General features: G+C 48.4%; 3 non-coding genes across 3 annotated transcripts; all 3 read right to left on the reverse strand.

Annotated features, from left to right (window-relative positions):
- Positions 1 to 5,141: 5,141 nt before the first annotated feature.
- Trnaa-cgc (transfer RNA alanine (anticodon CGC)) lies at positions 5,142 to 5,213 on the reverse strand. Its single transcript has one exon. It is a non-coding gene; the product is annotated as a tRNA-Ala (tRNA).
- A 5,271-nt stretch (positions 5,214 to 10,484) lies between these two features.
- On the reverse strand, positions 10,485 to 10,556 carry Trnaa-cgc (transfer RNA alanine (anticodon CGC)). The gene has a single exon. It is a non-coding gene; the product is annotated as a tRNA-Ala (tRNA).
- A 303-nt stretch (positions 10,557 to 10,859) lies between these two features.
- Trnaa-cgc (transfer RNA alanine (anticodon CGC)) lies at positions 10,860 to 10,931 on the reverse strand. The gene has a single exon. It is a non-coding gene; the product is annotated as a tRNA-Ala (tRNA).
- Positions 10,932 to 13,278: the final 2,347 nt, after the last annotated feature.

The raw sequence follows: 13,278 nt of genomic DNA on the forward strand, positions 1-13,278 counted from the left end.
GTATCAGTACATCCATTGTGGTGATCAGGCAGTACTTTGTACGCGTCTCTCACGTAAACAACACTCTCAATGAAGTGTTCTCGCACCGGTATCACAACGATGTCTGCATGTTCAAATTGCATGCGAGTTTTCCACATCGCGTGGAGGCCCAGGACCATAATGAGGTCATACGGTACTTCCTCTGATGTATCTACTGGCAAGAAGCGTATTCCATACGGGTCCAGAGGTAACTGCTTCTTCAGCGTTCTCTGCAGAACGTCCCAGTGAAACATCGGGTCCCAGCAATCTAGGAAAACATGTTCTATTGTTTCTGGTTTTTTACATAAAAAGTAGTCGGTTGTCCAGGGGATGAAAATACCCTTGCTATGAAGCCAGGTCTTAACGGGAAGTGTGTTTGTATGTAATTTGAAAAAGAAAGACTTAGTTGATGACCGTACTGGCATTTTCTTGACTCTTTTTAGAACGTCCTGTCCGGGGCCTCCACGGTGTGGCGAACGATACAAAGGTACAGGTAGCATCGTGTCCACAAGATCCCTGTACAATTTTTTCTTTGTAACGGTGGACAGATACTGCTGCGAAAAACGCATATTCAACATCCTATACGCCAGCACCACTTCACGCAGGTACCCAGTCAAGGTTCCCGGCATGTTCTGAGCCGACGAAACAACAAATCCCGGAAGAAGTCTACCCAGCCGTACTTGTATTAGTGTCCGAAGAAAGAGATCATTTTGATCCCGCAGAAACACAACGCGTGACACAATTTGTCGCAAAAACAAGTGAACTAGACCAAGCCCACCTTTCTTGACCGGGAGAAACAAATTTTTTCGACTCGTCCTCTCCCAGGTAGAAGCCCAAATGAAAGTAGCGAATATGCGGTGAATTTTTTGTACGCTTACCCGCGCAGCACACAACACATTCATGACATACCATATCTTAGAAACTAAAAAAAGGTTACAAACAGTGGCTCTAGAAAACATTCACAGTTGCTTTCCTCTCCAACCGTCAGCCTTTTCCTTTGCTGTTGAAACTTGGTCGAGCCAGTACGGTTCGGCCTCACGGTAACTTCCGAGAGGCATCCCCAGGTACTGTGTAGGTAACCTTGACCTATTCAATCGCGAAAAGGTCTCCGGTGTGTCTTCCCAACTCCCATGCCAGAAGCCATAGCTTTTATCCCAGTTTATCTGGGCTCCAGCTGAATCGCAAAAATTTTCGACTACAGCAGTTGCCTCTTTAATGCTGGCTTTATCTGTGCAGAAAATCGCGATGTCGTCGGCATACGCCAATATATTTACATGTGCTGCCTGTGGTCGATAGCCTGCTATGCGTTCGTTGTTTTTAATGGCCAAACAGAGTGGCTCGAGATAAGCAGCAAACAGAAGGGGCAAAAGCGGGCATCCTTGACGCACCGAAGAGAGCACACGAAAGCTATCGGTGAGCTCCCCATTAACAATAATTCGCGTTGAGCAGTTTTTGTACGCCATCATGACACCTTCCGTTATCACACTGCCAACATTCGTGTGTTCAAGTATGCATACTAGAGCCTTGTGCGAGACGAGGTCGAAGGCTTTTGCCAAATTGATCTGCATCATTGCGACGTAATCGCCAATCGCATCGCAACACTCTAGAACACTTCGAGCCACGTGTACATTTGTGGTAATACTGCGACCTTTAATGCCACAAGTCTGGTGAGGCCCTACCAGTCTTTTGATGACACTTTGCAGTCGTTTTGGTAAAGCTTTCGTGAATATTTTATAGTCAACGTTGACTAGAGTTATCGGGCGATATGAGCCAGGCAACAAACGTTTCTTTTCATCATCACTCTTCGGTATTAGTACGATATATGATGTTGTGAAAGACCAGGGCAATCTTTTTCGGTCGTACGCTTCGCTAATAACTAGTTGGAGGACATGAGCCAGCGCAGACTTAAAAGTTTTATAGAAAGTGGCCCCTAAGCCATCAGGCCCAGGTGCTTTACCGGGGGCCAACTCGTCTATTGCGCACTCTATCTCACTCAGGGTAATGGGATGTTCAAGCCGTGTCTTAACTTCTTCATCTAGCTTTGGCATCAATGAAAGGAATTCCATCTGGTAGCCATCTTTAGGTTCATGTGGTTGACTCAAGAGGCTTTGAAGTGATCGGCGATCCCTTCCTTGATGTCGTTTTAGGTCGCACGTGATATCATTGCCTTTAGCTAGCTGGCGGATTTCCTTCCGACACGCGTACCTTTTCTCGTCTGAGAGGGCTCGTTTTGTTGGCGCTTCTCCCGCCCACAGCTTCTCAGACCTTGATCGCACAACGGCCGCTTTGTACTTCTCAGAGTCTATCCTTTCGAGTTCGGCTTTTACTTCCTTTATTTCCTTGTATACACACCAGGCTGGACACTTTCCATGCTGATGAAAAATTGCAGTTGGTGGCGAAGGTTTGTTTCTGCCTGTTTCAGGTTATGCCGAAGTACACTGCTTCTTTCAATAGCCATAGTTTTAACTTTCTGTTTAAATTCTTCCCATTTAATGGCGAAACTTTCTAGTTGGATTGAACTGAGGCTTTCTAGTTCTTTCGCAACAGCATTAACGAAACCATCGTCACCCAACAACTGCACGTTCAATTTCCAGAGGTCCCAGTTAAAGGTGTGTTTGAGCTGTCTTTTCCCAAAGGTGGCAGTTACCAAGCAGTGATCGCTATATGCAATGGGTTGCACATCATATTCACTACACAAAGGCACCAATTCGGCTGACACATATAATCTATCTAGCCGAGCGTGGCTATCACGCTGGAAGTGGGTAAACTGCGGGTGAGTACCGCTGGCGAAGACACTACCGACATCTTCCAAGTCATAATCGTGCACCACCGCATTTAGCAATTCAGCACTCTTAACGCGAACGTGTGAACATTTTGCGCGATCGTCAGCAGTGCATACACAGTTAAAATCGCCCAGCAGTATTACCACCTTCTGACAGTTTACGTACGTTTCAAGACGCTCAAAGAAGGATCGCCGGTCTGTTTCGATATTCGGTGCGTAGACACAAATGACACGGAAATCCTTATCGCAAAAACAAAAATCAGCCACTGAAAGGCGCCCAGTTTCACACGAAAACACTGATTGCACACAAATGCCAAAGTTTCTTCGAATGAATATAGCGCAACCACCTGATCCACCAACAGCGTGAGAAACACACACATCAAAGTGAGTACGAAAATTGGACACCATTCTGTCGGTTAGCTCTTGGCTCTCTATTTTGGTCTCTTGGATTCCCACAAGATGCAAGTCATTATCTAAGAGTAGACGACTTAGCTGACATTGTCGCCTTCTTGCGCTGAGCCCTCGTACATTTAACGTGGCTACACGTAGCGCTCCTTCAATATTGGCCGCCATGACTAAACGGCAGAAGAGGTGCCCATCAGTTACCCAAGGACGCGTGTTCATAATGATGCGCCGATAACCGCGTCGAGAGCCACAAAAGCAAACACAACTCGACCTCTCTAAGAAACACTCAAATGCAACTTGAGCCCCCGTTCCTGACACGTATCTAAAAAGGATAGTGCTCAGGATGACGGCCATTGCACTCACCAACCCCCCTACCCGCCTAAGCTGTAGACAGTGCAAAATTACGGAGGCGGTTTACCCGCCTGCCGTGGATCGTCCGTAATGTTCGGCCGCAGCTTCAGGGTTGGTCGCCTCATACCTGGCGTTTTCGGCGGTGGCTCGTCTCCGCCATTGCTGTCTTGTAGCGTAGCCAGGCTATTGGCCTGGTCGTGTGGTCGTTTCCCCGCCTGCAAGTTAGCGAGCCCGGTATGGGTGTCCATGCCCTCAGGATCAGGGGGGGTGGAGGTCGCTCCCGGTTCAGGTAGGCTCTTTACCTCAGCGTTCGTCACAGCTACACTGTCCTCTGCCTTCTCTTGATGAGTGGCGACGGCCTCATCGACGTGTTGCCCCTGTTTCTCGAGTCGTGCCTCCGTCTTTGCCGCCTCGCCAGCTGCTTCCTTAGCCGTGGACGATGTGTCTTCCATGTCCGCCTCATCCATGAGTAGGGCGGAGTTGTCGTCGTTGCTCACGGGTCCGGTCACGCTAGCGTACGTCCGCTCGCACTGACTCTCTTCGTGACCGAAGCGTCGGCACGCACCACACCGCGGTATGCGGCAGTCGCGACGAATATGGCCCGTTCCGCGGCAGCGCAGGCAGAGTGGGGCCCTGCCCGGCACAACCACGAGAGCCAGCTCGCCGGAGACGCTCACCTGATGTGGCAGGTCGACCAGCGTTACGCCCGGCTTCAACTTCAGCGTAACCAGTCTTGTAGTCGAGTTCTTATCCGCCACGCCATGAACACGCCACCGCTCGCGGGCGACGTCCGTGACCTTTCCGAACGGCGCGAAGGCAAGACGCACGTCCTCGTCGGGAACGGTGTGCAGCAGCCAATGCACTTTCAAGCGCACATCCTGGTTGGCGGGGTCAATGACGAGGCATCGGCCCTTTTTGACCTGCAGCTCACCAACGCTGACGATCTTCTTCACCGCTTCGTCGTCCCTGAAGGTCACGGCCCAAACATGGCTCATACGGTAGGCCCCGAGAGCCACCACTTCCGGCAGGAGCGATAACGGGGCGAGCGCATCGCGGAAATCTTCCACCCGGTATGGGCGGGCCCTGATATCACAATGTAAAAAAACGGTGTTCACAACAAAACGCCCTGTTGGCAAACTCGGCAAAACAACTTGGTACTCGTTGTCCGCAACGACACTCCTGTTACCGCGGCCGCTCTGGGCCGCTGAAGCCGCTCCTACGGAGCCCGTCATCATGCGTCCGTCACGCTCGGTGGCCGGAAGCAGAATCACTGAGCTACACCCCCGGAATGTGAGACAGTGTCATGTGTAAACACTTTACTGTTCGTAGTAAGTAGCAGCCATTAGAAAATGTAAAGAGCTTCCTTTCAGTCACATTTGTTATTTTCCACCTCATGTTCCTCTTGTCATCGCTCGCGTTGTTGCTAAAAAGACACCGTGTATGCGACGTAGAGGCGCCGATGGTGGCTTAGAATTGCTCTTATTTCTTGCTCATCTGAAATTGATGTAGTATCCTCCTTTCCAATAGCTGTATTGCTCACTCTGTATTGCAAAACAAAATGAAAAAAAGTTAATATATTCAAGACTGGAGGTGCCGGGGTTTGAACCCGGGACTTCTCACATGCGAAGCGAGCGCTCTACCACTGAGCTACACCCCCTTTTTTTTTTCTTTATTGCCGTCGTCGACGTACAAACTCAATGTTACAAATGATAAAACGTGCCAGCCACACTTTGGCTAGCACAGCACTAAAATCTTTTCAGTGACACCAGTTCATCCAATACAGACATCCATTGTGGTGGATCAGGCAGTACTTTGTATGCGTCTCTCACGTAAACAACACTCTCAATGAAGTGTTCTCGCACCGGTTTCACAACGATGTCTGCATGTTCAAATTGCATGCGAGTTTTCCACATCGCGTGGAGGCCCAGGACCATAATGAGGTCATACGGTACTTCCTCTGAGGTATCTATTGGCAAGAAGCGTATTCCATACGGGTCCAGGGGTAACTGCTTCTTCAGCGTTCTCTGCAGAACGTCCCAGTGAAAGATCGGGTCCCAGCAATCTAGGAAAACATGTTCTATTGTTTCTGGTTTTTTACATAAAAAGCAGTCCGTTGTCCAGGGGATGAAAATACCCTTGCTATGAAGCCAGGTCTTAACGGGAAGTGTGTTTGTATGTAATTTGAAAAAGAAAGACTTAGTTGATGGCCTTACTGGCATTTTCTTGACTCTTTTTAGAACGTCCTGTCCGGGGCCTCCACGGTGTGGCGAACGGTACAAAGGTGCAGGTAGCATCGTGTCCACAAGATCTCTGTACAATTGTTTTTTTGTAACGATGGACAGATACTGCTAGCGAAAAACGCACATTCAACATCCTATGCGCCAGCACCACTTCACGCAGGTACCCAGTCACGGTTCCCGGCATGTTCTGAGCCGACGAAACAACAAATCCCGGAAGAAGTCTACTCAGCCGTACTTGAATTAGTGTTCGAAGAAAGAGATCATTTTGATCCCGCAGAAACACAAAGCGTGACACAATTTGTCGCAAAAACAAGTGAACCAGACCAAGCCCACCTTTCTTGACCGGGAAAAACAAATTTGTTCGACTCGTCCTCTCCCAGGTAGAGGCCCAAATGAAAGTGGCGAAAATGCGGTGAATTTTTTGTACGCTTACCCGCGCAGCACACAACACATTCATAACATACCATATCTTGGAAACTAAAAAAAGGTTGCAAACAGTGGCTCTAGAAAACATTGACAATTGCTTGCCTCTCCAACCGTCAGCCTTTTCCTTTGCTCTCGAAACTTGGTCGAGCCAGTACTGTTCGGGCTCACGGTAACTTCCGAGAGGCACCCCCAGGTACTGTGTAGGTAACCTTGACCAATTCAATCGAGAAAAGGTCTCCGGCTTGTCTTCCCAACTCCCATGCCAGAAGCCATAACTTTTATCCCAGTTTATCTGGGCTCCAGTTGAATCGCAAAACTTTTCGACTATAGCAGTTGCCTCTTTAATGCTCGCTTTATCTTTGCAGAAAATCGCGATGTCGTCTGCATACGCCAATATTTTAACATGTGCCGCCTGTAGTCGATAGCCTGCTATGCGTTCGTTGTTTTTAATGGCCAAACAGAGTGGCTCGAGATAAGCAGCAAACAGAAGGGGCGAAAGCGGGCATCCTTGACGCACCGACGAGAGCACACGAAAGCTATCGGTGAGCTCCCCATTAACAATAATTCGCGTTGAGCAGTCTTTGTAAGCCATCGTGACACCTTCCGTTATCACACTGCCAACATTTGTATGTTCAAGTATGCATAGCAGAGCCTTGTGCGAGACGAGGTCGAAGGCTTTTGCCAAATCGATCTGCATCATCGCGACGTAATCGCCAATCGCATCGCAACACTCTAGCACACTTCGAGCCACGTGTACATTTGTGGTAATACTGCGGCCTTTAATGCCACAAGTCTGGTGCGGCCCTACCAATGTTTTGATGACACTTTGCAGTCGTTTTGCTAATACTTTCGTGAATATTTTATAGTCAACGTTGGCTAGAGTTATCGGGCGATATGAGCCAGGCAACAAGCGTTTCTTTTCATCATCACTCTTCGGGATTAGCACGATATGCGAGGTTGTGAAAGACAAGGGCAATCTTTTTCGGTCATACGCTTCGCTGATAACTAGATGGAGGACATGAGCCAGCGCTGACTTAAACGTTTTATAGAAAGTAGCCCCTAAGCCATCAGGCCCAGGTGCTTTACCGGGCGCCAACTCGTCTATTGCGCACTCTATCTCACTCAGGGTAATGGGATGTTCTAGCCGTGCCTTAACTTCTTCATCGAGCTTTGGCATCAATGAAAGGAATTCCGTCTGGTAGCCATCTTTAGGTTCGCAGTGGTTGACCTAAGAAGGCTTTGAAGTGATCGACGATCCCTTGTTTGATGTCGTTTTTGTCGGACGTGATGTCATTGCCTTTAGCTAGCTGGCGGATTTCCTTCCGACATGCGTACCTTTTCTCGTCTGAGAGAGCTCGTTTTGTTGGCGCTTCTCCCGCCCACAGCTTCTCAGACCTTGATCGCACAACGGCGGCTTTGTATTTCTCAGAGTCTATCCTTTCGAGTTCGGCTTTCACTTCCTTTATTTCGTTAACATACACACCAGGCTGGACACTTTCCATGCATGATGAAAAATTGCAGTTGCTGGCGAAGGTTCGTTTCTGCCTGTTTCAGGTTATGCCGAAGGACACTGCTTCTTTCAATAGCCATTGTTTTTACTTTCTGTTTAAATTCTTCCCATTTAATGGCGAAGCTTGCTAATTCGACTGAAATCAGGCTTTCTAGTTCCTTCGCAACAGCATCAACGAAAGCATCGTCATCCAGCAACTGCGCGTTCAATTTCCAGAGGTCCCAGTTAAAGGTGTGTTTGATCTGTCTTTTCCCAAAGGTGGCAGTTACCAAGCAGTGATCGCTATATGCAATGGGTTGCACATCATATTCACTACACAAGGGCACCAATTCGGCTGACACATATAATCTATCTAGCCGAGCGTGGCTATCACGCTGGAAGTGCGTAAACTGCGGGTGAGTACCGCTGGCGAAGACACTACCGATATCTTCCAAGTCGTAATCGTGCACCACTGCATTTAGCAATTCAGCACTCTTATCGCGAACGTGTGAACATTTTGCGCGATCGTCAGCAGTGCATACACAGTTAAAATCGCCCAGCAGTATTACCACCTTGTGCACAGTTTACGTACGCTTCAAGACGCTCAAAGAAGGATCGCCGGTCTGTTTCGAATATTCGGTGCGTAGACACAAATGACACGGAAATCTTTATCGCAAAAACAAAAATCAGCCACTAAAAGGCGCCCAGTTTCACACGAAAACACTGACTGCACACAAATGCCAAAGTTTCTTCGAATGAATATAGCGCAACCACCTGATCCACCAACAGCGTGAGAAACACACACGTCAAAGTGCGCACGAAAATTGGACACCATTCTGTCGGTTAGCTCTTGGCTCTCTATTTTGGTTTCTTGGATTCCCACAAGATGCAAGTCATTATCTAAGAGTAGGCGACTTAGCTGACATTGCCGCCTTCTTGCACCGAGCCCTCGTACATTTAACGTGGCTACACGTAGCGCTCCTTCGATATTAGCTGCCATGGCTACACGGTAGAATGGTGCCCGTCACAGTTACGCAGGGACGAGTGTTGATAATGACGCGCCGATAACCGCGTTGAGTGCCACAAATGGGAACACAACCCGACCTCTCGAAAACAACACTGACATGCAACTCGGGCCCTCGTTCCTGACACATATCCAAGAGAATAGCGCTCAGGGTGACGGCCATTGCACTCACGAACCCCCCAACCCGCCTCAAGCAAAACACAGTACAGAACTACGGAGGCGGTTTACCCGCCTGCCGTGGATCGGCCGTAATGTTCGGCCGCAGCTTCAAGGTTGGTCTCCTCATACCTGGCGCTTTGGGCGGTGGCTCGTCTCCGCCGCTGCTGTCCTGCAGTCGTAGCCAGGCTATTGGTCTGGTCGCGCGGACGTTTCCCCGCCTGCAAGTTGGCAAGCCCGGTATGGGTGTCCATGTCTTCATGTTCAGGGGGGGTGGAGGCCGCTCCCGGGTCAGGTGGGCTCTCTTCCTCACGGTTCGGCATGGCTACAGTGCCCTCCACTTGCTCTTGCTGTTCAGTGTCGACGGCTTCATCGACATGTTGCCCCTGTTTCTGAGGTCGTGCCTCCGACTCTGCCACCTCGCCAGCTGCTTCCTTAGCCGTGGTCGATGTGTCTTCCATATCCGCCTCGTCCATGAGTAGGGCGGAGTTGTCGTCGTTGCTCACGGGTCCGGTCACGCTAGCGTACGTCCGCTCGCACTGACTCTCTTCGTGACCGAAGCGTCGGCAGGCACCACACCGCGGAATGCGGCAGTCGCGACGAATATGGCCCGTCCCGCGGCAGCGTAGGCAGAGAGGGGCCCTGCCCGGCACAACCACAAGAGCCAGCTCGCCGGAGACGCTCACCTGGTGTGGCAGGTCGTCAAGCATTACGCCCGGCTTCAACTTCAGCGTAACCAGTCTTGTGGTAGAGTTCTTGTCAGCCACGCCATGCACCCGCCACCGGTCGCGGGCGACGTCCGTGACCTTTCCAAACGGCGCGAAGGCAAGACGCACGTCCTCGTCAGGAACGGTGTGCAGCAGCCAATGCACTTTTAAGCGTACATCCTGGTTGGCGGGGTCAATGACGAGGCATCGGCCCTTCTTGACCTGTAGCTCACCAACACTGACGATCTTCTTCACAGCTTCGTTGTCTTTGAAGGTCACGGCCCAAACATGGCTCATACGGTAGGCCCCGAGAGCCACCACTTCCGGCAGGAGCGATAACGGGGCGAGCGCATCGCGGAAATCTTCCACCCGGTATGGGCGGGCCCTGATATCACAATGTAAAAAAACTGTGTTCACAACAAAACGCCCTGTTGGCAAACTCGGCAAAACAACTTGGTACTCGTTGTCCGCAACGACACTCCTGTTACCGCGGCCGCTCTGGGCCGCTGAAGCCGCTCCTACGGAGCCCGTCATCATGCGTCCGTCACGCTCGGTGGCCGGAAGCAGAAACCACTGAGCTACACCCCCGGAATGTAGGACAGTGTCATGTGTAAACACTTTACTGTTCGTCGTAAGTAGCAGCCATTAGAAAATGTAAAGAGCTTCCTTTCAGTCACATTTGTTATTTTCCACCTCATGTTCCTCTTGTCATCGCTCGCGTTGTTGCTAAAAAGACACCGCGTATTGTGACGTAGAGGCGCCGATGGCGGCTTAGAATTGCTCTTATTTCTTGCTCATCTGAAATTGATGTAGTATCCTCCTTTCCAATAGCTGTATTGTTACTCTGTATTGCAAAACAAAATGAAAAAAGTTATATATTCAACACTGGAGGTGCCGGGGTTTGAACCCGGGACTTCTCACATGCGAAGCGAGCGCTCTACCACTGAGCTACACCCCCGCAATGTTGTGAGACAGTGTCATGTGTAAACACTTTACTGTTCGTAGTAAGTAGCAGCCATTAGAAAATGTAATGAGCTTCCTTTCAGTCACATTGTTATTTTCCACCTCATGTTCCTTTGTCATCGCTCGCGTTGTTGCTAAAAAGACACCGCGTATTGTGACGTAGAGGCGCCGATGGCGGCTTAGAATTGCTCTTATTTCTGCTCATCTGAAATTGATGTAGCATCCTCCTTTCCCGATAGCTGTATTGCTCACTCTGTATTGCAAAACAAAATGAAAAAAAAGTTAATATATTCAACACTGGAGGTGCCGGGGTTTGAACCCGGGACTTCTCACATGCGAAGCGAGCGCTCTACCACTGAGCTACACCCCCTTTTTTTTTCTTTATTGCCTGTTTACATGATACAGAAGGGAACAAGACAGAGGGTTTCAAAACTTTTTGAAAGCGATCAACTCATCAAGCAGTCCCACCCAATCAGGTGGCTGTGGCTGTGCATGGTAGATCTCTCGCATATACACTACATGTTCAATAAAATTTTCCCTTACAGTGTGAGGGTCAACGTCGGCATGTCTTACTGCCATTCTAGTTTTCCATATACTATGGAGGCTCAGGACCATTATCATGTCGTAAGGAATGTCACCATCATTCTCAACTGGTAAATAACGGATTCCATGTGGCGTAATCGGCAGTTCCTTTTTAATAGTTCGCTGAAGGATGTCCCAATGAAATATTGGATCCCAGCAATCGATAAATACATGTTCCATTGTTTCTGGTTTTTTGCATAATATGCAGTTGACTGTCCACGGTACGAAGATTCCTTTGTCGTGTAGCCACATTTTTACCGGTAAAGTGTTTGTATGTAGCTTGAAAAAGAATGATTTTACATGGGGTTTTATCGGCATTCCTTTCACTCGTTTTAAGACGTCTTGTCCAGAACCTCCAGTGTATATGCTTCTGTACAAGGGAACAGGCAACATAACATCCAATAAATCTCTGTACAGGTTTTTCCTTTTCACTGTACTTAAATATTCAAACGAAAAACGCACCTTAAGTATGCGAAAAGCAGCAACAACTTCGTGCCAGTAACCTCTTATACCGCGTAACGCGGTCTTATTTGTACAAACAATGAATTCAGGTAGTGCATTGTGCAGGCGAACTTGTATCACCGTGCGCAAAAATGGGTCACTCTGATCCCTTAAAAACATAAAACGTGACACAATTTGTCTGATAAAGAGGTGCGTCAGACCAAGCCCACCTTTCTTCACGGACAAAAACAGATTGGTGCGACTAGTTCTTTCCCAACTTCCTCCCCAAATAAACACTGCAAAAACTCTGTGAATTTTTTGTAGGTTAGCCCAGGACATGAACAACACTTGCAACACATACCATAACTTGGCAACTAAAAACAGATTACAAGTAGTCGCACGTGCAAACATTGACAGATTCCGACCCTGCCATCCCAGTATCTTATCTTTCACCCGCTCTGTTTCTTCTTTCCAATATTGTTCGGGATCGTCATAACATTGTAGAGGGGCACCTAAGTACGTTGTTGGCATTGCTGTCCATTGTACGCCAGCGAATAATTCAGGTTTTTCGCTCCACTCGCCATGCCAAAACCCTATGGTCTTCTCCCAGTTAATCTTGCATCCGGCTTCCTTACAAAAGTTACCCGTCAGCCTAACCACCTCTTTGATGCTTTCCTGGTCCTGACAAAAGACAGCAATGTCATCAGCGTATGCGAGTACCTTGACTTCTGTCGCTTCAAGCATAAAACCGCGAACTTTTTGGCTATTAATTAGGCTCAAGCAGAAAGGTTCCAAGTAGAGATCAAAAAGTAATGATGAGATTGCACATCCTTGCCGAACACTGGAGAGAAGATGGATTGGTTCACTTAACTTTTTGTTTATAATAATCCGCGTGCTGCACTCTAAGTAGGCCATTTTAACTCCATTTAATATCACTCTGCCGACATTAACGTATTCTAATAATGAAAAGAGTACTTCATGGGATACATTGTCAAACGCTTTCTCCAAGTCTAGTTGCAGCACTGCAACCCGACTGGAGAGGGCATCGCAACACTCAAGCACACACCGAGCTACATGCGTATTCGTGGAAATTGTTCGGCCCTTGATGCCACATGTTTGATGTGGTCCCACTAGCTGTCTTACGACACTTTGAAGTCTTTTCGCTAGCACTTTTGTAAATATTTTGTAGTCGCAGTTTGTAAGGCTTATTGGCCTGTATGATTTTACTGACAACAGTTTAACCGGGTCTTCGCACTTAGGGATTAGCACAATATGAGATGTTCGGAAAGATGGTGGCGTTCGCTGTGTTGCATACATTTCCTCGAAAACACAATGCAGTAATTGGCTAAGCTGATGTTTGAAAGCCTTGTAGAAGGCCGCTCCTAAGCCATCTGGCCCGGGAGCTTTTCCTGCACCTAGTCCATCGATGGCATCTTCAATCTCTGGTAATGTAATTGGTAATTCAAGGTTTGCTTTAATGTCTTCTTCTAAACGTGGCATGAGATTAAGGAAGTCTCGCTCAAATCCTTTTTCTAGTTTTTTCTTGCTTCCAAGCAGTTCGCGATAATGAGCTACGAATGCTCGTTCTATCATGGTAGGTTCGGAAGTTTCATCGTTTTGATATATTATTGCTTCTATTTCTTTTTTTGTTGCGTATCTCTTTTCGTCACTTAACGCCCGTTTAGTGGGCGTTT

This window comes from Dermacentor silvarum, chromosome 3 (assembly GCF_013339745.2).
Source record: "Dermacentor silvarum isolate Dsil-2018 chromosome 3, BIME_Dsil_1.4, whole genome shotgun sequence".
Classification (NCBI taxonomy): Eukaryota; Metazoa; Arthropoda; class Arachnida; order Ixodida; family Ixodidae; genus Dermacentor; species Dermacentor silvarum.